The sequence below is a fragment of the Protopterus annectens genome, chromosome 9.part0, assembly GCF_019279795.1.
Source record: "Protopterus annectens isolate FY-2018-M chromosome 9.part0, PAN1.0, whole genome shotgun sequence".
Taxonomy (NCBI): Eukaryota; Metazoa; Chordata; order Ceratodontiformes; family Protopteridae; genus Protopterus; species Protopterus annectens.
In genome coordinates, this window is record NC_056743.1 from 440,588,994 (window position 1) to 440,615,237 (window position 26,244).

The following is a 26,244-nucleotide window of genomic DNA, read 5'->3' on the forward strand; positions in this document are numbered from 1 at the left end:
TTTCCAAGCACTATCAACTGACTGCCGCTTTGGGGGGAAAGATTGCTCTTCATGCAAAGAATTGGGAACTCATTACCCAGGACAAATGGGTTTTAAATATAGTGTCCCAGGGATACAGATTTCACTTAAACACGTTGCCAACACCAAGCAGGTTGCCAGACTTACCCCCAAATCAGTGGGCAGAGGCCCAAAAACAAGTACTTTCTCTCTTAAGCATGGGGGCTGTTCAACTAGTACCAGAAGAGGAAATGGGACAAGGTTTCTACTCGAGACTTTTCCTGGTACCCAGAAAAGACAATTCATGGCGTCGTGTCGTGGACCTGTCTATTCTAAACACCTTTTTGGGGATTCCAAAATTCAAGATGGGGATGCAGTGGTGAGTGCAATGGGGATTGGGCGGTGCAGTGGTGCAGCGGTTAATGCTGTCACCTCACAGCAAGAGGTTCTCCGGTTCGATTCTCGGCTGGGGTGCCTTCTGTGTGGAGTTTGCATGTTCTCCCTGCGTTCGCGTGGGTTTCCTCCGGGTACTCTGGTTTCCTCCCACATTCTAAAGACATGCTTCTGGAGCATTTCTACCCGGGCCTCCGCTGAAAACAGGATCTATGGAACCTAGTCGGACTTTCCCGGTCAATAAATGTAAAATAAATAAAAATAAATTAAAAAAAGATGCTGACTCTTCACCAATTACTTCCTATGCTAGGCAAGGATGCCTGGTTGGGAACACTAGATTTAAAAGAAGCATACCTGCTCATCCCAATCTGGGAATCTTGCAGAAGATACCTACCCTTCAAAGCAGACTACACGCACTGTCAGTTCTCTGCACTGCCCTTTGGCTTATCTACTGCGCCCATGGTATTCACAAAGTGCCTAGCTGCAGTTATTGAATTTTGCAGGCAAAGAAATATTCAAATATACCCATACCTGGACGATTGTCTAATTTAGGCAGAAAGCCAGGACATACTTTTGAATCATCTAGCCTTTGTACAAAGGGTTCTAACTTGTCTGGGGTACACCATAAACGAAAAGAAACACACCTGGTACCCTGTCAACAAATTATATTCCTGGGAGCAAGGTTGAATACAACTTCCCAAATGACTTACCTTACGCCAGAGAAACAAATTCATTTGACAACGTACTTCATACAAGTGGCCACAAAAAACCTATCTGCAAGACAAATATTGCAAGCCTTTGGAGTTCATGGCCTCTTGCAGTCTTCTAATTCCATATGCAAGACTGCATATGAGGAACCTACAGTGGTATCTAAAAAGCCTATGGTGTGTCAACATTCTCAGGATCTAGAAACAATGATTCCTATCATACCTTGCCTACGCCTGGAGTTCCTTTGGTGGGCAGAGGCCTGCCACCAAAACAAGGGACTTCCTTTCACACCAGCCCCTGCCACCCAAACCCTGACAACAGATGCATCAGACTATGCATGGGGTGCTCACCTGGCAGGGAAGTGCATTCAGGACATATGGAACCCAAGTCAAATGCACGTGCATATCAGTCAGAAAGAAATGTTAGCTGTACAGAATGCTCTTAACAGCCTTCAAGGACCACATTCTTCCAGGACAACTAATGGTAAAGACGGACAACACCACTGTTAGGTGGTACATAAACAAGCAGGGGGGGTACACATTCCTACCCCCTCTGCAGACTAGCCATGGCATTATGGAACACAGCCTTGAGCTACCAAGTGCACCTACAAGCTCAATTCCTGCCAGGAAAATATACACTGGCAGACGGACTAAGCAGAAACCTCATGGACCCACATGAGTGGAAACTGGAACCAAGGATTTTCAACATGTTGACAAGCAAATGGGGGAGCCCAGATATAGACTTGTTTGCCTCTCCCCAGAACTTCCAATTGGACAAATTTTGCACAAGGACTCCCCACAAACAAGCCTGGAAAGTGCATGCTCTGTCCTTCAGCTGGACAAAAAACTATCAGTCTATGCCTTCCCCCTCTGCCTCTGCTCTCCAAAGTACTACTAAAAATCAAACCGGACAAACCAGGGATGATTTTGATTGCTCCAGACTGGCAGTGCTAACACTGGTGTACCCCCTCCTGTGCAGTGTGTCACTGTTATCCCCATGGCATCTGCCTCAGACTCCTTCCCTGTTGTCTCAGCAGGAGAACCATATTCTGCACCCTCAGCTTCTAACACTCAACCTTGCAGCCTGGCTAATTACATAAGCTCTCTTTTACCATCCCTCATTAAGCCTGTGATGAATATCATTTTAGAGGCAAGGAGGCCTAGTACTAGAAAATCTTATGCTGAAAAATGGAAATGATCATCTCAAGGGATGAGCACAGCAGCGCCCAATTTACCTCTGATTTTACAATACTTAACTGAGATGCTTCACAAGGGCCTGTCTTTTTTCTCCCTTAAAATCCACGCCTCAGCCATTTCAGCTCATTATAATACAGAACCTCCCCTCTTCTCTCATCCACTGCTCAAGCAGTCCCTCGGAGGGGCCAAAAATTTGAGACCACCCAGGAGAGCTCCAACCCCAGCCTGGGAACTTAACTTGTCTTACCTCCTTTCGAGCCAGCTGCTTCTGCAGACTTAAACTAACTTTCTTGAAAACCAGCTGTCCCTTTAGCAATCACTTCGGCTAGAAGGGTATCTGAATTGCAGGCCCTTATGACAGTGGAGCCTTTCATCATCTTTCATGCGGACAGGGTGTCCCTCAGAACCAATCCATCATTCATGCCCAAGGTGGTATCCAGTGTGGCTCTTAATCAGTCCATTCATTTGTCAGCCTTCTTTCCCAATCCACAGAATAAAGGGGAACGGATACTGCATTCCTTAGATGTGCACAGACAACTTAGATTCTATTTGGACAGGACTAAACCTCAAAGGAAATCTGAACAACTGCTGGTGGCATTTGCTGCAGAGGCAGAGGGGAAGGCTATTTCAAAGCAAACCATTTCTAAATGGATAAGCCATTGCATTAATTTCTGCTATAAGCACCATGGAAAACCTATCCCCCAGGGGATCAGACCTCACTCCACCAGGGCTGCATCTACCTTTGCAGCCTTTCTCAGAGGCATCCGTACCAGAGACATCCTAGAAGCTGCTACTTGGAGTTCTGTACATACTTTCACCAAGCATTATCATTTTCCAATTTTCTCTAAATCCAGAGCTGACTTTGCCAATGCAGTCTTGCAGGGTGTTATAGCTGGCCCTAATGCTATCTAAATTCCTCCTCCCAACCATAGCTTTGGGAATCTACCCAAATGTAATGACTGCAACAGTGAAACATGAAGGACATAGTACAGTTGTGTACACTTACTATAAATGTAGGTGTTCGAGTGTATTCACTGTTGCAGTTCTGGTTACCCTCCCTCTACTCCAGCCCCCTAACTTCTTTTGACTATGCCTCTACTTTCCTTTACTATGCTTAAAAGCCTTTTCGGTATATTTACTTTTTTGTTGGAGATATATCATTGTACTTTTATATTTAATTGCTTCCCATTAGGGGGGCACCTGACATCTGGGGCAAGAAAAACTGATGTAATGGCGTCTGCTGCATGTTTTTTTACCACTGATGAACCTGACGTCATGGAAGAAAGGACAACAACTGACGCAGGACCCAAGACTTGTTTAATCAGGCTGACTGAGGGCTACCTGCAAGCAGATAACCCAAATGTAATGACCGCAGCAGTGAATACACTCAAATGTCTACATTTATGGTAAGTTTACACAACTGTACTTTTGCTTCATCCCAACCTTCAGGTTCTCAGCCTGAGTCTGAGTGGTGGGATTTTAATTCCTTTCAAGCACTAATTCTCAGAGGACATTCTCCAGGTGCTACAGGAGGTAAGAGAGCCTACTAGTAGAAAGATTTACATGTCCAAGTGGAAAAGATTTTTCATATAATGTCACAAAAAGAAACCCCTTTTGGTGGGTATTCCTGTTATGTTGTCATAAATGTGCAGGCTGCTTTAAAACAGTCTAGACTTCTCCGTTAGAGCCAGTTTGTCTGCTATCTCAGCTTGCCTGCCTGTAAATCTACCACTGCTCTCTGATTGAGGTCAGGCAGTTCTTTAAAAGGTGTCCTTCATCTGAACCCTCCCAGCAGGGCCATTCCCTCTCCCTGGGATTTGAATTTTTGGAGAAACTTACTGTTCCCCCCTCTGAATAGGCAGCTTCAGCCTCTGTAAAATACTGTATATGGAAAACCATTTTACTGGTCAGTCTTACCTCTGCAAGAAAAGTCTTGGAGTTGCAAGCTGTTATGGCAGCTCCACTTTTCCTTCTCTTTTTACGAGGATAAGGTTACCCTGAAGGCTAACTCCCTCCTTTATGCTGCCTAAAGTAGTAAATGAGCTGTTTCTAAACTAATCCATTCGTCATCCTTTTTTTTTAACCCTCAAAACAAGGGTGAGAAAATTCTTCACCTTATAGCTGTACACAGGCAGTTATGATTTTGCTTAGAGAAAACCATACCTTTCAGAAAGTCTGGCCAGTTCTTTGCCTCCTTTCAGGAGGGTAAATTAGGAAGTCCTGTTTCCAAGCAAACTATTTCCAGCTCAATTTCTAAGTTTATTTCCTTCTGTCCATAGGAAAAAAAAAAAAAGCTGTCAGCCACTTTCAGGGCACACTCGACCAAAGAATTCTTCTCCTCAGTTGCCTTCTTCAAAGGAATCAGTTTCAAGCCTGTCCAGGAGGCCACCACCTGGTTCTGTGCGCACGCTTTCACCAAGAATTACCATGTAGATGCTTATTTTAGGTCTACGACCTTGTTTGTTACATCTGTTCTCTTAAGACTGGTTGGCAACACCACTTTACCCAGTTCTACCCACCCCCCAATCATCTGTTAGTTTTGGGAGTCACCCACAAGGAATACTGCAGTGGTGATGTAAGAAAAAAATATAGCACAGTTGTGCAAGAACTTGTATCTGTAGATGCCCTCCTGATCACTGTTGCAATATTTCTTCCCTCCTTCCCCCATCTTTACTATGCTCTGTGGACCGAGGTGGACAGTTTCCTTCCCACTGTCTGTTACTTGGACATGGTTCTTTATTATTCTGTTTTTGTCTCAGGCCTTCTTCAGGGTTCTTTTTGGTTTACTCAGTCTAAAGGTCCTATGCTCATACGTCTGCTTATGTACCCCTATTCCTGTGGGCTGAGATCCTACTCCTTACATGTACTGAGCATTAAAAAAAAGACTTTTTAGCTTTGATACCCTGGCCAGATGTCAGGTTACCATCGGTAGGGTTAACCCACATGTATTCGAATGCCACAGCAGTGATTAGTATATCATCTGCTGTTACTGTAAGATGTTCTTCATAGTCAGTGTTATAGTACTGATTTTTGAGGTCTTCATGCCTTGCAAAAGCCCACTACCATCCTGATTTCTAGACTTTTTGCATCATCTCTAGCAGACAGATGTCCAACAGCTGACATCCAGATATCAGGGTATAAGAAGGGTGTCAGTCAGCCCCATCTTCAGTTCTTTCCAGCTGTGTAGTCTGTTATGATGCTACTTTTTATTAAACACTCGCAGTTTTATTGATCTGCAATTTGTCATCAGTTTCTTACAGCCTGCTGTCAGAGAAGTACTGTAATGGGGAAATTTTTCTTCTGAGTAGTGTTTAAAAAGGTGAATAACTGCTCGAAGTGTGGGGAAAAAAATTCCACATAAAGACATTCATTCTTTTTTGTCTCTCGTTTGTGGCTTCATCATAATGTTTCTAGGTATTCAGTACTGGTTTCGAGCTAAGACCCTTGAGCATAAGGCCAAATCGTTTACAGCCCACATGGAATCGTCAGATTTAGTTCCTTCTGTTGCTGCTCATTCCTCGGCTTTGGCCACTACCTTGCCTAAAAAATATAAAGACAAAAAGATGAAGGAAAAAAGATTCAGCAGATGACTAGGATACTTCCTCCTTTAAGTCCGTAGATTTAGGTGAGGCATATTTGAGCTGCCTGCTGGTCGGATGACTTCTAGACCCAAGCACCTATTGTGCGACCCCTCAGGAGGCTGCCAGGGCAGCAAGCAATTTAGTTACACAGGTGCTGGAGAAAATGTCAGTGTTGGTTATCGAGAGAGAGAGAGTTTATTTTTGGTTGTTCAGGAAACCAGACTGAAGTTGCAGTTGCCCAACTGTGTACTGAGGCCTACCTTTCTAAATAGGCACCTAAACCAATGAGACCAGTAAGCTTGCTCTCAGCCTACTATCCAGTCTTTAGCTGCTACACCCAGATTGAAAACCAGGACCTTATTAAAATAGCCCAGGAATTCATGCCCTTTATGAAATTTGGGACACCAGCCTTGACGGACAACCTACCACTGACAAAGTAAAAGGAGAGGTGTTCCATTTCAGAAGGATTCAGACTCCTCAGAATCTGAAGATGAGGAAGATTTTTATTTATTTTTTTTTATTTTATTCTGAACACCTTCCCCTCAGTCTTACCCTGATTCAGACTCCAGAGATAACCTCTCCTCTGTTTCTCCCCCCTGAGGATTTATCCTTTGAGAGTACCTTCCATAAGATGGAGGCCTTTTAATTGGAAGGACACAGAATTGTCTCGGGGCCCAAATCCAGTACAGACCTCTTCTAAGTTGCCTTTCCTCAGGCCACTGGCTGTTACTCCAGTTCATGTAGTTCTAGATGATGTAATGATATCTTTGCACCTAGAATCTTTTGCAGTGCTCCAAGGAAATCAGATAGTTTCTGCAGATTAATTCTGCAGAATGCTTGACTACCACAAGCACCTCTACAAAAACCTACAAAGCTGATCTTTCAGTAGTATCTACTGAATCAACCAAAACTAGTGGGTCCTAAACACAATAGAAAAGGGCTAATTCATTCAATTCAGGAAAATGCCCCATTTCTAGGGATGCCAAAGCCCCCATAAGACCAAGAGGATCTTTTCTCCCACCCCATCTTGCTTTTGCAAGAACTTGTGCAACAAGGGCCCATTCAACCAGTTCTCCTGGGGAGGAAGCAATAGAGTTTTACTCCAGGAACTTTCTAGTCCCAAGAAAGGAAGGCACCTGGAGACCAATCTTCAGACCTGTCAAATTTAAACAAGTTCCTACATATTCCCACATTCAAAATGTTAACTCTTCAAAAACTACTACCTGTTCCCTTTTTAGGAACCTATATAATTACACTAGATCTGAGGGAGCACATGAGATGACTTCTATTTGTGGTTGCAGGTCCACACTACCAATTCTGTGCTTTACCATTTAGTTTTATCAGCTGCTCCCAGAGTATTCAGCAAATGTCAATGTCTTGCTCCTATTTTAGTTCATTGCGGAATGTTGGAGGTGCATATTTACCCTTTCCTGGATGACTTCCTCATCCAGGTAAAGTCCATCTTGGATCTTCAAACAGCCTTGTAGGTTGTCATGGATTGCTTTCAGAAAGTAGACATCAGTTTCGACCTCCACAAGACCAAACATCAGACGTGGACAAGAATTCTCTTTCTTGGCACCTTGATAGTTTCAGTACAACATAAGAACTTACTACCTGAAGACAAATTTTCTTTTCTGACAAACCATCTGCACGGCCTGCTGCCATGGCAGACACTTTCTGCAGGGAATATTTAAGGACCTCTGGATACATGGCATCCTGCATTCTAATTCCCTTTGCAAAACGGCACATGAGGAAACTCCAGTAATACCAAAAAAAAAAAAAAAAATCTGAGAACAACGCATTCAAACCCTGGAGCCTCTTCTCCCCTGCTTAAAAAAGGAGCTACTTTTGTGGAAAGACACCATCACGTAGACTGCAGGGGCAAACCTCTCTACCAGAGACAAGCAAGAACATCACCACAGCTAGTTCAGAAATATCCTGGAGAACACACCTAGAACTCCTAAAAGTGCAGGATATCGGGACCACAGAGCAAAGGAAACTACACATAAACCAGAAAGAAATTTTGGCAGTGTTTCTACTGATGAAACCTTTTCAAAGCAACCTGTCCTCAGGAGCACTGCTGATTTGGACAGACAATATTATAGATGTTCTTCGTGTTTCACTGTTGCAGTCATCACATTTGGGTTATCTGCCTCCAGGTAGACCTCAGTCAGCCTGAATACCAGAGTTTTGGGATTTCTGCGTCGGATGCTGTCGCTTCTTCCATGACATCAGGACGTCAGGGGTATAAAACTTGTAGCCGACGCCATTACATCAGCTTTTCTTGCCGTGCAGTGTCCGAAGCAGTAGCAGTTCGCAAGTGCCGGTTGGCCGCCTCCTGAAATTTTCGTTTTTCGAGTTTCAGACCTGAAGTCTTCTAAAAGAGAAGTACCCCGTTGGGGATCCTTTTTTCTTGCTCTAGCCGATGTCCGAAAAAGTTAATATTTGTCTTGCCTGTGGAAAGCAAATTACCTGACAGATTTTCATTCTTACTGCATCACCTGTTTAGGCTCAGACCACGACGTTCCTCACTGTCTGTTTTGTGCCTTGCTCAACACCCGAACTATTCGTCGCCGGGCTATTTTTGTCGCTAAATTCTTTTGCTCTCATTCTCCGTATTCCGTAATGGCTTCGATAAGCCATCTGACTACCGATTTTCCGAAAAAAACTTAAGGATAAAAACAGATCGCATAGGTCCAAAACTGCCGACGAGGCTTCCGTTAAGCTAGTCCAGTCCGCCGGTACTCAGGCGCTTTTGCAGCCCCTGATACCTGCTTCTACAGATTCACAAGCCTCTACTGAGACCCATTTGGAGTCCGGTATGCCACGGGATGCTTCTTCGACTATGGAACCTGTGGATGTCTCTACCTTGGATGGGTCTGGCGCCACTGTGCAGGCACCGGCTTCTGAGGGTGTATTCAGGCCTTCCAGATTTTCATATTAAACAGACGACTTTGTTTCAAACCAAAAATACCCAATTTCTGAGGCCCAGAGTTCACACTACACCTAGGAAACAGATGACCAAAGCGTATTCTCAGGCCCGCATGCCTCAGAAACAAATGCTTAGAGTGGCTTAAGATCTTATAACTTTAATTAGGGGAAGCTAGCCTTCCCCCTCAAAGTCCAAGAACTGATTTTCCTTCTGATTCTTCAGATCATGAGTCTGTTGACTCTGATCCTTCTGATTACCAGGACATACCCTTATCTGCCTATGAGGATTCTGATGCAGAGGATTCCATTCCCTCTGCTTCCCCACTAGAAGACTTTTCTTTAGGTGAAACCCTGCATACCCTTCATTTCCGCTGGCAGTGCCAGGACTACCCACAGTCCAAAATGAGACTCGGGGAAATTTTAAACTTGCCTCAGCACAGGCCTCTAGCTATCCCTCCTGTTCTGGAAATTGTAGATGTCTTGTTGGAATCCAGCCTTACCGCTGATACTTTGCCTCCAGCTCCCAGGAAACCTGACAGGTATCAACTCCCACAAATTCTTCTCTAAGAATCCTACTGCGGATCCAGAGACCATTTCCCAGGGACCTAAAGGCATTAAGGCTACAACAGCCAAAAACCATACCCCTTCGGGCAGGGACTCTAGGGCTTTAGACAGGTGGGGTAAGAAGGTATACACCTCTGCTACTCTTGCCATCAGGGCTTTAAATTGCCAGTTTCATATGTTAAAGTATTAGCAGCATATTATGGAGCTAATTAAACAGAAAATTATGTTGATTCCTGATAGTGCAGAGCATAAAGATTTACAATAGTTAATACATTCTGCTAACCAAGTTGGAAAACATACTTTGCAATGTGGATGTTCTTCATTCCACATTGCTGCAGTCCTAACTATTGGGTAGTCCGCTGTCCAGTCGGCCCGAATACCAAAGTATATGACTGACGTCGGTCAGGGCGCATTAGACTGACGTCAGTACGTCAGGGTACTAATGCGCATGACCGACGTCATATCCTCAGTCTTTTTTGCCGCATGGTCCGATGCAGAAGCAATTTTGCGAGTGCAGGTTGGCGTTCTGAAAGTTTCTGAAGTCAGAGTTTCAGACCGAATCAAAGTTGGCTAAGTACCCGTTGGGGAATATTTTGGTTTTTCTTGCCTCAGTATTTAACGGATGTCAGAAAAAGTGAATAACTGTATTTCTTGTGGGAAACAGATACCTCATAGGGATTACCATACTTTGTGTATACCTTGTTTAGGGCCTGAGCACGGCGTTGTTGGATGCCGCTCTTGTGCTAGATTTAACAAACGCACTATTAAGAGAAGGTTAGACTGTGCCAGGTTAGTTTTTGGAAGCGTTGTAATTATAAAATGCCGTCGGAGGCTCCGACGCCCGCTTGACCAAAAGCGCAAGGACAAAGCAGCAAAGCCTAGAGTGGAAGAACCGACAGTCCCAGACGCCGGATCTTTAGAAGGCTCAGTGGAGCCGGAGGTTTTGCCAGGTGTTTCTTTGGAGTCTCAGGGAGAGACTTTACTGTTACAGGATGTATCCTCGCAGGAAGTAGGCCAGGCTGAGGGGCTTCTCAGGTGGCTGTTCTTCCCTCTCTTCCTAAGGTGGTTAGAGCCTCCCTTCTGTTTCCAAGGCTTCTTTGAGAGGCAGGCCAAGTTTAACTTCAGTGGTTTCTCCTAGTGCTTCAGGGTCTTTGCCTAAGAAACATATGCTTAAAATGGCAGAGGATTTGATTAGTATGATTAGAGGTTCTATGCCCCTCCTGATAAGAGGCCTAGGGTGGAACCTGAGTTTGAGAGTTTTGAGCAATGTTCGAGGCTTCTGAGTCTTGCTGAAGACTTGCAGGAGTATCCTCCTTATTCTGATTCTGATGTGGATGATTCTACTCCTTCAGCTTCTCCTCCTGAGGATTTTTCATTTTCAGAGACTCTGCATTCCATGAGGGAGCATTTTAAATGGGAAGGTCAAGATTTCTCTGATTCCAGGAAGAGGCTTAGGGAATTCTTGTTTTACCCCAGCATAGGCCTTTAGCTATACCTCCTGTTCTGAATGTGGTGGAAGATGTTTTGCAGAGGCTTCCCTCAATCCTGATTCTTTGCCTCCTGCCCCAGTTAAACCGGATAGGTACTATAGGGTGCCTGAAGCTCATAAGTATCTTTTAAGAGTCCTAGGGCAGACCCGAAACTGTCTCTCAGGGGCCTAAAGGTGTGAAGGCCTCTGTTAAAAATCCTGTTCCTCCTGATAAAGAGGCAAGGGCTTTGGATAGATGGGGAAAGAAAGTGTATACTTCTTCCACTTTAGCCATGAGGCGTTGAATTGTCAGTTTCACATGTTAAAATATCAGAATTATCTCCTTTCACAATTGAAATCTAAGGTGGATGCTCTGGCAGAAGGTATTGAGTGTAAAGAGTTGCAGGATTTAGTTCATGTGTCTGAACAGGTGGGTAAACATTCCTTGCAATGTGGTTTTGATGCTGTGCAGGCCTCCTCGAGGGTGGCTGCCACTGGTTCTGTTCTTCGTAGGCATGCCTGGTTGAGGGATCAGAATTTAGCTGAGCATGTTAAAACAAGGATTTTGGATGCTCCTTTGCAGTCTGATGTGTTGTTTGGTTCGCCTGTGGAAGCAGTCTTAAAGAAAATGGAGGACAAGGCTAAGTCTATGCAAACTGTTAAGGATTTTTGCAGGTGCAGCCTCCAAGTTTAGTAGAAATTGGCCTACTAAGGGATGGACTTATCCTGCTTATGATTCCCAGTCTAGGGGTAGGTCTAGACGTGGTAGGGGCAGAGCTCAAGGTTCTTTTAGGCCTAGGACAGGGAGTTCCCCTGCTCAGACTTCTGGTGAGGGCAGGGGTCAGTCCTTTCGTAAGCAGACCCAATGACCTGCCTTTTCAGCTGCCAGTACATTCTCGCCTGGCAGCACCTTTGGGAGGAAGGCTGTCTCTTTTCAAAGAAAATTGGGATTTAATTACCCAAGACAGATGGGTTCTGGATATCATTCACCACGGTTACAGGTTTTATTTCCATACCATGCCTCCTTTCAAAGGCATGCCAGACATTCCTCCTCTACAAAGACAAGAGGCTCACAAGCAAATTTCTCTGTTGCTCCACATAGGGGCCATTCAGCCAGTTCCTGTGCCAGAAAGGGGCCTAGGATTTTATTCTCGCCTGTTCCTAGTACCGAAGAAGGGGAACACGTGGAGGCCAATTTTGGATTTATCTATCCTCAACACTTATCTGGACATTCCCAAGTTCAAAATGTTGGCGCTACAACAGCTTTTACCTCTGCTGGGCAAGGATCACTGGATGGTAACTTTAGATCTCAAGGAAGCTTACCTTCATGTGCCTATAAGACTAAGTTGCAGGAAGTATCTGCGTTTCGAGCTGGAAATTCTCATTATCAGTTCTCTGCATTGCCCTTTGGCTTATCCACTGCCCAGAGTATTCACAAAGGTTCTGGCTCCAGTGATAGCTTACTTCAGGCTAAAAGGAATTCAAATCTATCCTTACTTGGACGACTGCCTGATTCTAGCTCAAAAGGAAGACCTTCTACAGCATTTGGATTATGTCATAGCAGTGCTAAGATGCCTAGGGTATTCTGTGAACGAAATAAAGTCCAGTCTAGTACCCTCTCAAGACATGTGCTTTCTGGGTGTGAGACTGAATACAGCAGCCCAGATGGCCTTTTTAACCCCGGACAAACAAAAGAATCTTTCCAGTTACTTCCATCAACTATCTCTTCAGTCCGGGCTGACTGCAAGGACAGTCCTTCAAGCCTTAGGGTTCATGGCATCTTGTATTCTGGTGCTTCCCAATGCCAAACTGCATATGAGGAAGCTGCAATGGTATCTCAGAAATGTATGGACACAGCACTGCCAGGATTTGGACACCGTCATTCAAATAATACCTTGCATTCAAAAGGAATTTTTGTGGTGGGCTCAGGAATGTCACCTAAACAAGGGACTCTCTGTGACCCGGCCAGAGGCGAGTCAGATTCTAACGACAGATGCCTCAGACATTGCTTGGGGAGCTCATCTAAATGGAAAGTGGATACAAGACAAGTGGCCTGCCAGACTACAGCATCTACATATCAACATGAAAGAGATGTTAGCAGTCCAGTTTGCATTAATGGCTTTCAAGGAGTTACTTCTTCCAGGGCAGGTGTTGATTCTAACAGACAACACAACTGTCATGTGGTACATCAACAAACAAGGGGAACACATTCTTACCCATTGTGCAGGCAAGCAATGATTTGATGGGAGACTGCGCTCAGCTTGCAACTAACTCTGCAGGCAAGTTTTCTGCCGGGAGCACAGAACTCCTTAGCAGATGTGTTAAGCAGACAAATCATGGATCCCCACGAGTGGAAACTGGATCTTCATGTATTTCAAAAATTGACAGTGTCATGGGGAACTCCAGACATAGATCTGTTCGCTTCTCCACTAAACCACCAGCTGCCAAAGTTTTGCACAAAGAGGTTTCATCACACAGCTTGGAAAGTGGATGCTCTTTCTTTCAGTTGGAAAAATCTTCATGTGTATGCTTTTCCACCTCTGCCTCTTCTCCCAAAGGTGCTTCTAAAGGTCAGACAAGACAAGCCAAGGATGATTTTAATAGCTCCAGATTGGACTCTGCAGCACTGGTACCCATTACTGAGGAGTCTGGTAAGGAAGCCTCCATGGCCTTTACCCTTGATTCCACACCTGTTGTCTCAGAGGGACGGTCACCTGCTCAATGTCAAGCTTCAATCTCTTCATCTAACAGCTTGGCATATTCTGTTTTGAAAGACAGCAGGTCTCAACTTCCTCAACAAGTTTTAAATGTGATTATGGAAGCCAGAAGACCTAGTACAAGGAAAGTGTGCAGAAAAATGGAAGAGATTTTTATTTTGGAGTGCAGCAAACAATTTGGAGATTTCTGAGCCTAATTTGAGTGTGGCTCTTCAATATCTTACTGAGTTATTGGACAAAGGTTTGTCTTTCTCTTCCATTAAGATTCATGCTGCAGCAATTTCAGCTCACTATGATTGTGACCCATCATTGTTTTCGCATCCTTTGTTCAAGCAATTTCTTAGAGGGGCAAAGAATATAAGACCCCACGTGAGCTCCTACTCCTGCTTGGGATCTCAATTTTGTGTTGGAGAAACTTACTCTACAACCTTTTGAGCCTCATGCTACTGCTGAATTGAAATATTTGTCATGGAAGACTGCTTTTTGTTGGCCATTACTTCTGCAAGAAGGGTTTCTGAGTTGCAGGCCCTTATGGCGGTAGAGCCTTTTTTTGATTTTTCATAAGGATAGGGTATCTTTACGTACTAATCCTTCCTTTATGCCTAAGGTGGTTTCTAGTGTGGCTTTAAACCAAACTATTCATTTGCCTACTTTTTATGCAGATCCCCAAAATAAAGGGGAAAAGATTTTGCACACTTTAGATGTACACAGGCAATTGCGTTATTATTTGAGCAGGACTAAGGATTTTAGGCAGTCTCAGCAGTTGTTTGTTTCTTTTGCTTTGGGTTCGCAGGGCAAGCCTGTGTCGAAACAAACTATTTCTAGGTGGATTGGGTTTTGCATTGCATTTTGTTATTCCCATCATGGCAAGGAGATTCCAGCTGGAATTAGGCCTCATTCCACTAGGGCTACTGCCACTTCTACAGCATTTCTAAGGGGTGGCCACTAAGGATATTTTGGAGGCAGCTACTTGGAGTTCAGTGCATACTTTCTCTAAGCATTATCACCTTCCTCTCTACTCTAAGTCTAGGGCTGGTTTTGCCACAGCTATTTTGCAAGGCATGTTGTCAGTTCCTGCTTCCTTATGATTTGCCAGCCTCCTTTTCCTCTGCTTTGGGATTCTACCCAATAGTTAGGACTGCAGCAATGTGGAATGAAGAACATAGTACAGTTTTGTACCTACCATAAATGTAGATGTTCGAGGATCCACATTGCTGCAGTCCAATTTACCCTCCCTCCTTCCCCTCTGTGTTTAAGGGTGGTTGTGTAGGTGAGGTTATATTCTGGTAATTTTGTATATATTGTACGTATTTTTGGTGCAGGTATGTTTGGAATTTTTGGTTTTGGCCTTAGCTTTTCAGGGTCTTCTGACATCTGGGGCAAGAAAAGACTGAGGATATGACGTCGGTCATGCGCATTAGTACCCTGACGTACTGACGTCAGTCTAATGCGCCCTGACCGACGTCAGCCATATACTTTGGTATTCGGGCCGACTGGACAGCGGACTACCCAATAGTTAGGACTGCAGCAATGTGGATCCTCGAACATCTACATTTATGGTAGGTACAAAACTGTACTTTTTGATGCCTTAGAAGCATCTTGCAGGGCTGCTGTCACTGGGTCTGTTCTTAGAAGGCATGCTTGGCTTAAGGAACAAATCTTGCCAGACCATGTCAAAGCAAAATTACTAGATGCACCATTAAACCAAGAACGCCTGTTTGGCAATCAAACAGAAGTAGTCCTCAAAAAGATGGAGGGAAAAGCTAAATCCATGCAAACTGTTAAAGATTTCCTACAGGTACAGCCACCTAGATTCACTAGGCATTGGCCTTCTAAAAACTGGTCCTTTCCAGTCCCTCCCAGACCTTTTCAGTCCAAGCCCAGGGGCAGCAGACCACCAAGATTACAGTCTCAGGGTATGCACAAATCTAAGCAGTGGAGTGCTCCCACTGCTAAAATAGGGAGTAGTAAGCCACCATCCTATGGTAAAATCTTGCAATGACTTATCCTTAACTCTTCCAAGCCTTGCCCAAGTACTTGCACGCTGAGGAGGAAAACAAACCCTGCATGCAAAAAAATGGGAGTACATCACCCAAGACGGATGGGTCTTGAACATTGTATCCCAGGGATACAAATTCTACTTCCACTCGCTGCCAACCACAAGCGGATGGCCAGACCTCCCCCCAAACCAGTAGGCAGAGACACAAAAGCAAGTACTTTCACTTCTCAGTATCAAGGCTATTCAACCTGTCCTAGCAGACCAAAGGAGACAAGGTTTTTACTCCAGACTGTTTCTGGTACCCAGAAAAGAAAACTCTTGGTGCCCGATCCTGGATCTATCTATTCTCAACACCTTCCTGGTGGTTCCAAGGTTCAAAATGCTTACTCTCCAACTGCTGCTTCCTATGCTAGTCAAGGACTCCTGGCTAGCCACCCTGGACTTAAAAGAAGCTTATCTGCACATCCCCCATAAGGGAATCTTGCAGGAAATATCTGCGTTTCAGGGCAGGCTCTATGCATCATCAGTTCTCTGCACTTCGCTTTGGCTTATCTACTGCGCTCAATGTATTCACAAAATGCCAAGCTCCAGCCATTGCATATTGCAGGCAGAGAAAAATTCAAATTTACCCATACTTGGATGACTGCCTGATTCAGGCAGACAGTCGGGAATTGCTACTCCAGCACCTGACATTTGTAGAGAGACTTCTAACTTCACTGGGGTACACAATCAACGAAAAGAAATCGCATCTGGTACCCAGCCAACAGATTTTATTCCTGGGAACAAGCTTGAACTCAACTTCCCAGATGGTATTCCTCACTCCAGAAAAACAAATTTATTTGACAAACTACTTCAGTCTACGGCCACCAAAACCCAGCTATCTGCAAGAAAAATATTGCAAGCCCTAGGGTTCATGGCCTCTTGCATTCTACTAATTCCGTATGCAAGACTGCATATGAGGAAACTTCAGTGGTAATTAAAAAGCCTCTGGTGTCAACATTCTCAGGACCTGGAAACGATTCCTATCATTCCTTGCCTAAGGGCAGAGTTCCTTTGGTGGGCAGAGGCCTGCTACCACAACAAAGGGCTCCCTTTCACTCAACCCCCTGCCACCCAAACCCTAACAGATTCATCAGACTATGCATGGGGGGGGCTCACATGACAGGACAATGCATTCAAGGCAAATGGAGCCCAAAGTAAATGCACCTTCATGTCAATCAAAAAGAAATGTTAGCTGTACAGAATGCTCTGACAGCCTTCAAATGCCTTATTCTTCCAGGGCAATTATTGATAAAGACAGACAACACCACAGTTATGTGGTACATAAGCAGAGGGGAACAGATTCCTACCCACTCTGCAGGTTAGCCATGGCTCTGTGGAACACAGCCTTGAGCAATTAAGTGCACCTGCAAGCTCAATTCCTGCCAGGCAAACTAAATTCACTGGCAGACGACTTAAGCAGAAATCTAATGGACCCACACGAGTGGAAACTGGAACCCAAATCATTCAAGCTTCTGATCCACAGGTGGGGGGCACCAGAGATGGACCTCTTTGCTTCCCCTCAGAACTAACAATTGAGCAAATATTGCACCAGAACTCCCCACAGCCAAACATGGAAAGTGGATGCCCTGTCCTTTACATGGGAAAACCTCTCAATCTGTGCCTTCCCCCCTCTGCCCCTCCTCTCGAAGGTTCTACTAAAGATCAAACAGGACAAGCCAAGGACAATCCTGATTGCACCAGACTGGCCACGCCAGCACTGGGTACCCATTTTTGTGCAGTCTGACAGTACTGCCACCATGGCACCTGCCTCAGACCCCCTCCCTGCTGTCCCAGCAGGATGGCCAGATTCTGCATCCTCAGCTACAAACCCTGAACATAGCAGATTGGCTCATTCCCTGAACTCATCGAACTCATCACCAGCAACCCTCAGTAAACAGGTGCTGGATGTCATCCTTGTGGCAAGGAGGCCTAGTACTAGAAAATCCAATTCAGAAAAGTGAAAGATACTGTTCTTGGAGCCAGTCTCAAGGAATGGACACAACTGTGCCCAGCTTACCCTCATATACTAGATTACTTAACAGAAATGCTCCACAAAGGCCTATCCTTCTCTTCAATTAAGTTTCATGCCGCTGCTATCATGGCTCATTATAATACTGAGCCACCCCTCTTCTCTCACCCACTGGTCAAACAGTTCCTGAGAGGAGCCAAAAATTTAAGACCCCCCCCCCCCCCAGGAGAGCTCCCACTAGAGCCTGGGACCTTAACTTTGTATTGGAAAAACTTACGCTTTCACCCTTTGAACTTGCTGCCTCAGCAGAGTTAAAATTCCTCTCCTGGAAAACAGCATTTCTTCTAGCCATCACTTCAGCAAGAAGAGTGTCTGAATTGCAGGCCCTTATGGCTGTGGAAACCTTCATTATCTTCCATGCGGACAGGGTTTCCCTCAGGACTAACCCATCATTTATGTCCAAGGTGGTGTCTAGTGTGGCTTTAAACCAATCCATTAATTTGCCAACCTTTTTCCCTAATCCTCAGAATAAAGGGGAAAGGGTCCTGCACTCCCTGGACGTGCACAGGCAGCTTAGGATGTTCATCGTGTTACACTGCTGCAGTCGTCACACTTGGGTTATCTGCTGTCAGGCGGTCCCACAGCCGGCCTGAGTTCCAAAGTCTTGGTCCGGCATCGGTTATGGTCGCTTCTTCCCTGACGTCAGTGCGACAGGGGTATAAAAGAGGCAGCCGACGCCATTTTCTTCAGTCTTTCTTGCTGCGCGGTGCCCGAAGCAGAAGCAGTTCGCAAGTGTCGGTCGGCCGACTCCTGAGATTTTCAAATCGAATTTCACACCGAAGTCTTCAGTAAAGCTAAGTACCCCATTGGGAAACTTTTTCTTGCCTCAGACCGATGTCAGAAAAAGTTAATAATTGCATTTCTTGTGGGAAGCAAATACCTCATAAGGATTTTCATTCTTGTTGTATTCCTTGCCTAAGCCCAGACCACGACGTCACAGGTTGTTGGTTTTGTGCTAGGTTTAACAAGCGAACTATTAAACGTCAGTTTGATTTCGCCCGACATTATTTTGGTAGAAAATTTAATTATACCATGCCGTCGGAGCAACAGACGACCGGGATGCATAAAAAGCGCAAAGATAAGGACAGGCAGCCGAGACCCATACCAGACTCTGAGGCCTCTGTTAGGCCAGTCGCCGGCTCTCCTGTTTTCAGTGAGGTTCCTACGCAGCCCCTGATGACCGCTGATTTAGAACCCCTGCATCAGACTCCCAAGCGGAGATTGCTGGGCCTCCAGAGCCTTTATCTTTAGGCCCTTCCGACTCCATGGCTGAAGGGGATTCCGGTGTAGTTGAAAGGCCTTCAGTTGCTGAAGGTGTCTTCAGACTGACTACACTTAATATTAAATCCTATGCAAAGCTAAAAACTCCTTTAAAAGTAAGGAAGCCTGTACAGCAGTCTCCAGTACAAGGCCCTATGCCTAAGAAAAACAGATGCTTAAGATGGCTGAAGACTTAATTACCCTAATCAGGGGTTCCCATCCCCCTCCTAACAAAAGGCCTAGACAGGAGGAGGACTACGCTCCCTCTGACCAGGTTTCCATTTCCTCAGATTCTTCTGAGGAACAGGAATACTCTTTTCCCCCTTATGAAGACTCTGATGCTGAAGAGTCTATTCCTTCAGCATCTCCCCCAGAAGACTACTCTTTTGGGAAAACTTTACATACCATGAGGGAACATTTCCACTGGGAAAGCCAGGATTACTCTGATTCTAAGAAAAGCCTCTGAGAGTTCCTCTTACTTACCCCAGCACAGATCCCTTGCTATTCCACCTGTTAGACATTGTGGATGATGTTTATTCAGAATCTAGCCTTAACCCAGATTCATTACCTCCTGCACCAGCCAAACCAGACAGATACTACAGAGTCCCTGACTCGCACAAATTCCTATATAAAAGCCCTGTTGCTGACCCAGAAACCATTTCCCAGGGTCCCAAAGGGGTTAAGGCCTCTATTGCTAAAATTCCTGTACCCTCTGAAAAGGATTCTAGAGCACTAGACAGATGGGGAAAGTATGTACCTCAGCTACGCTAGCCTTAAATTGCCAGTTTCACATGCTGAAATTTCAACAATATTTGATGTCTCAATTAAAGCACACATACAGAGCAGCCTGATTACAAGGAAATGCAAGATTTGTTGCATGCAGCAGAACAAGTGGAAAAACATACTTTGCAATGCGGATTTGATTTAGCAGCAGTAACAGGGTCTGTCATTCGTAGGCATGCTTGGTTAAAAGAACAAACTTTACCTGATCATGTTAAAGCAAAGTTATTTGATTCACCCTTACAGCAGGATATTTTATTTGGTGTGAAAGCAGAAGAGGTTTTAAAGAAAATGGAGGATAAGGCAAAATCTATGCGACGATCAAGGATTTTTTACAGGTTCAACCCCCTCGTTTCAGCAGAAATTGGCCAGCCAAAAACTGGTCCTTTCCAAGTCCTGACAGACCACAGAGGGGCAAATACAGACGCCCAAGGGGCAGAGGTCAGCCACAAGGCTCTTACAAGCCACGACAATGGGGTGCCACAACCCAGAAAGGAGGAGAAGACAGGTCTCAAACTAACAGAAGACAATCACAATGACTTACCCCTCAGACTGCCAAGCAAATCCCTCTTGGCAGCTCCCTTGGGAGGAAAACTTGCACTCTTTGCAGACAATTGGCACATCATCACAAAATACAAATGGGTCCTAAATATTGTATCTCAAGGATACAGGTTCCACTTTCACACTTTACCAAGGATAAAAGGAATGCCAAACCTGCCACCAAATCAATGGGCAGAGGCTCAAAGACAAATTACAGCACTCATGGACATGAGAGCCATTCAACAGGTTCCTACACAGGAGCAAGGACAAGGATTTTACTCGACTCTTTTTGGTTCCCCGAAAGGACAAAGCCTGGAGACCCATTCTGGACCTTTCAATTCTAAACACATACCTGGAAGTACCCAAATTCAAGATGCTCACACTACAGCAACTTCTTCCCATGCTGGGCAAGAAGGCTTGGCTGGTAACGTTGGACCTCAAGGAGTGTCCCTATCAGACAAAATTGCAGAAGATGCCTCCGATTTATAGCAGGTTCAACTCATTACCAATTCTCTGCACTGCCCTTTGGCTTATCTACTGCGCCCAGGTACTTCACAAAATGCCTGGCACCAGTAATTGCATACCACAGACAAAGAGGAATTCAAATACATCCATACCTGGACGACTGCCTTATTCAAGCAGAAAGCAAGGACATTCTTTTAAAACATCTGGCGTTTGTAAAAAACCTAAGTTGCCTAGGGGTACACAGTAAATGAAAAGAAGTCAAAACTAGTGTCCTCACAAGACATAATATTCCTGGGTGACTCACACAAATTCCTTTATAAAAGCCCTGTGGCTGACCCAGAAACAATTTCCCAGGGTCCTAAGGGAGCTAAAGCTTCTATGGCTAAAAATCCTGTGCCCTCTGAAAGGGATTCCAGAGCCCTAGATAGATGGGGAAAGAAAATATACACCTCAGCAATTCTGGCTATGAGAGCATTCAATTGTCAGTTTCACATGCTGAAATATCAGCAATTCCTAATGTCTCAATTAAAACAAAAATGAGCACACATACTGAACAGTCTGAATTCAAGGAAATGCAGGATCTGTTGCATGCAGCTGAACAGGTGGGCAAACATACTTTACAATGTGGATTTGATTAATTGGAAGCTTCCTGTAGAGCAGCTGTTAATGGCTCTGTCATACGTAGGCATGCTTGGTTAAAAGAACAGACCCTTCCTGATCATGTTAAAGCAAAATTATTGGATGCACCTTTACAGCAGGATGTATTATTTGGTGCCAAAGCAGAAGAGGTTTTAAAGAAAATGGAGGATAAGGCAAAGGTTATGCAAACGGTCAAGGAATTTTTACAGGTACAACCCCCTCGTTTCAGCAGAAATTGGAACAAAAAACTAGTCCTTTCCAGCTTCTGACAGATCACAGAGGGGCAGAGGTCAGTCACAAGTCCCTTACAAACCTCGCCAATGGGGTACTGCTACCCAGAAAGGAGGAGAAGACAGGCCCCAAGCTAGCAGAAGACAAATACAATGACTCAATCCTCAAACCACCAAGCAAATCTCTCCTGGCAGCTCCCCTGGGAGGAAAATTAGCATTTTTTGCAGACAACTGGCACATCATCACGAAGGACAAATGGGTACTAAACATTGTCTCTCAAGGATACAAATTCCACTTTCATACCTTACCAAGGATAAAAGGAATGCCAAACCTGCCACCAAATCAATGGGCAGAGGCACAAAAACAAATTACAGCTCTCATGGACATGAGCCATTCAACAGGTACCTACACAGGAGCAAGGACAAGGATTTTACTAAAGACTCTTTCTAGTCCCAAGAAAGGACAAAGCATGGAGACCCATTCTGGATCTTTCAATTCTGAACACCTATCTGCAAGTACGAAAATTCAAGATGCTAACACTACAGCATCTTCTTCCCATGCTGGGCAAGAATGCTTGGCTATTGACGTTGGACCTCAAGGAGGCATACCTGCATGTCCCTATCAGACAAAATTGCAGAAGATACCTCCGCTTCATTGCAGGTTCGACACATTATCAATTCTCTGCACTGCCCTTTGGCTTACCTACTGCGCCCAGGGTCTTCACAAAATGCCTGGCACCAGTAATTGCATACTGCAGACAAAGAGGAATTCAACTATACCCATACATGGACGACTGCCTTATTCAAGCAGAAAGCAAGGACATTCTTTTAAAGCATCTGGCATTTGTCAAACACCTAAGTTGCCTAGGGTACACAGTAAACGAAAGGAAATCAAAACTAGTGCCCTCACAAAACATAATATTTCTGGGTGCCAGCTTGAATACAGCGGCCGAGATGGCTAATCTCACGCCAGACAAGCAACAGCAGCTGACTCAATATTTCAAAATAATGGCAACAAAGACCCCACTCCCTGCAAGAAAAATTCTGCAGGCCTTGGGATTCATGGCATCTTGCATACTACTAATACCATTTGCAAAACTGCATATGAGGAAATTACAATGGTACCTGAAAAGCGTATGGACTCAGCACAACCACAGCTTGGAAACAATGATACCACTCATTCCCTGCCTTCAACAGGAGTTTCTCTGGTGGGTACAGGCATGTCACCTCAACAAGGGTCAGCCTTTCACCTTACCCACAGCCAGGCAAACTATGACAACAGATGCATCGGACTATGTCTGGGGAGCACACATGGCAGGACAGTGCATTCAGGGCAAATGGACTACAGATCAGAGGCATCTGCATATCAATCAAAAAGAAATGCTAGCAGTACAGAATGCCCTAACAGCTTTCAAGAACCTCTTACACCCAGGACAACTAATAATAAAGACGGACAATACCACAGTAATGTGGTACATAAACAAGCAAGGGGGCACACATTCCTACCCTCTATGCAGGCAAGCAATGACCTTGTGGAACACTGCACTGTCTGACCAGGTTCAATTACAAGCAGAATTCCTGCCAGAAAAGAAACACGTTGGCAGACGACCTAAGCAGAAACATCATGGATCCACACGAGTGGAAACTAGATCCACAAGTATTTGCAATGATAGCTCAAAAATGGGGACACTCGGACATAGATCTGTTTGCAGGCCCCCAAAACTACCAATTTCAAATATTTTGCACAAGGACATTCCATCCACAAGCTTGGAGAGTGGACGCCCTCTCATTCAGTTGGAAAACATTTACAGTGTATGCCTTTCCTCCACTGCCTCTTCTAGCAAAGGTACTGCTGAAAGTCAGATTAGAGAGGCCACAAATGATGCTCATTGCACCAGACTTGGCCACACCAGCGTTGGTATCCAATTCTAAGGTACATGGCCCACGGCCCACCATGGATTTTACCACAGATTCATCACCTGCTCACCCAGCGAGACAATCAGATTCTACACAGCCAGCTCAAGAGTTTAAACCTGGCTGCATGGCAAATTACCTAAACAACCAACCAACACCTGTATCCAAAGCTGTTATGGATGTCATTCAGGAGGCCAGAAGGCCCAGCACCAGGAAAACCTATTCAAACAAATGGAAAAGATTTTGCGCCTGGAACCAGGCTAAAGGCCAAAATCCACTGGATCCAAATATTCCTCAGATTCTACAATATTTAACTGAGATGCTGCACAAGGGACTTTCCTTTTCATCTATTAAGATCCACGCCTCAGCAATTTCAGCTCATTACAACACGGATCCTCCTTTATTCTCTCATCCACTCCTAAGACAGTACCTCAGAGGGGCTAAGAACATAAGACCACCAAGGAGAGCACCAACACCTACTTGGGAACTCAACTTTGTTCTGGAAAAGCTTACACTGCCACCCTTTGAACCAGCTTTTTCAGCTAACTTAAAATTTCTTTCATGGAAAACTGCCCTGCTACTAGAAATAACCTCAGCTAGAAGAGTCTCCGAGCTACAGGCACTAATGCCAGTGGAGCCTTTCCTCATTTTTCATCGACAGAGTTTCTCTACGAACTAACCCTTACTTTATGCCAAAGGTGGTATCCAGTGTGGCCCTTATCCAAACAATTCATTTGCCCACCTTTTTCCCAAATCCCCAGAACAAAGGAGAAAGACTCCTCCACTCTTTGGACATTCACAGGCAATTACGTTACTACTTGGATAAAGCTAAGGCTTTCAGAAATACTGACCAGCTCTTTGTAGCCTATGCTACAGGATCACAAGGAAAAGCTATCTCAAAACAGACCATTCCTAAATGGATAGGACATTGCATACGTTTCTGCTACACGCATCGTGGGAAACTGGTACCTGATAACATTAGGTCCCATTCCACCAGGGCTACAGCTACATCAGCAGCCTTTCTCAGGGGAGTACCAACCAAGGATATTCTGGAAGCTGCAACTTGGAGTTCAGTGCACACCTTCACTAAACACTATCGCTTACCTCTGTATTCTAAGACTAGAGCTGGTTTTGCCACTGCAGTTTTGCAGGGCCTACTAGCTTCTTCTAACCCTGTATAACTCCACCTCCCATCCTTATCTTTGGGATTCAACCCAAGTGTGATGACTGCAGCAGGGTAACACGATGAACATAGTACAGTTTTGTACCTACCATAAATGTAGATGTTCGAGTGTTCACCCTGCTGCAGTCCAGGTTACCCTCCCTCCATCCCCTCTGTACTAGCTGAACTTATCTATTCCACTCTATCCTATACAACCTCTGTGGTGTATTTGCTTGTGCCTAAAAGTATTGTTATATATATATATATATATATATATATATATATATATATATATATCATCTGGGGCAAGAAAAACTGAAGAAAATGGCATCAGATGCCTCCTGTATATCCCTGGCGCACTGACGTCAGGGAAGAAGCGACAGCAACCGACGCCGGATCAAAACTTTGGAATTCAGGCCGACTGCGGGACCGCCTGACGGCAGGATAACCCAAGTGTGATGACTGCAGCAGGGTGAACACTCGAACATCTACATTTATGGTAGGTACAAAACTGTACTTTCTGCAGGGCCTACTAGCTTCTCCAAACCCTGTTTAGTACCAACCGCCCAGCCTTAGCTTTGGGATTCAACCCAAGTGTGATGACTGCAGCAGTGTAACGATGAACATAGTACAGTTTTGTACCTACCATAAATGTAGATGTTCAAGTGTTCACACTACTGCAGTCCAGGTTACCCTCCCACCATCCCCTCTTCTTACCTGGGTTTTATCTATATCTCCCTTTTTATACAGTCTATATGATGTATTTCTATATGGTGTATTTGTTTACAGCTGTAGCTATTGTTTTCTACTTATGTAATTTACTTAGGATTATGTATTGCCTTCCTATTTGGGGGCACCTGACATCTGGGGCAAGAAAAACTGAAGAAAATGGCGTTTGCTGCCTCTCTTACACCTCTGTCGCACTAAGGTCAGGGAAGAAGCGACCGCAACAGACGCCGGACCAAGACTTTGGAACTCAGGCCGGCTGCGGGACCGCCTGACGGTAGATAACCCAAGTGTGATGACTGCAGCAGTGTGAACACTCGAACATCTACATTTATGGTAGGTACAAAACTGTACTTTCTATCTGGACAAGACTTAACCTTTCAGAAAATCAGACCCAGCTGCTAGTTGACTTTGCTACAGGGACAGAGGGCTAGGCCATTTCAAAGCAAACCATTTCTAAATGGATAACACACTCCATTTCTGCTACAAACACCGTAAGAAACCTACCCCACAGGAGATCAGAACACATTCCACTAGGGCTACATCAACCTCTACAGCATTTCTCAGGGGAGTCCCTACCAGTGACATCCTGGAAGCTGCAACCTGAAGCTCTGTACACACCTTCAACAAGCATTACCACTTGCCTTTCTCATCTAAATCCAGAGCTGGATTTACCACAGTAGTCTTACAGGGCCTGCTTGCCAGCCCTAATGCTTTTTGACTGCCTTCACCCATCTTCAGCTTTGAGAATCAACCCAAATGTGATGACTGCAACAGTGAAACATGAAGAACATAGTACAGTTGTGTACACTTATATTCACTGTTGCAGTCCTGGTTACCCTCCCTCCAGCCCCCTGACTTTTCTATACTTATACCTGTTCTTTTTTGTTTGGTCATATCTTA

At 44.8% G+C, this 26,244-nt stretch overlaps 1 protein-coding gene across 3 annotated transcripts in view; it reads left to right on the forward strand.

Moving 5' to 3' along the window:
* VDAC3 (voltage dependent anion channel 3) overlaps positions 1 to 26,244 on the forward strand; it is a 1,015,607-nt gene that overhangs the window by 962,585 nt on the left and 26,778 nt on the right. The window lies entirely within an intron of this gene.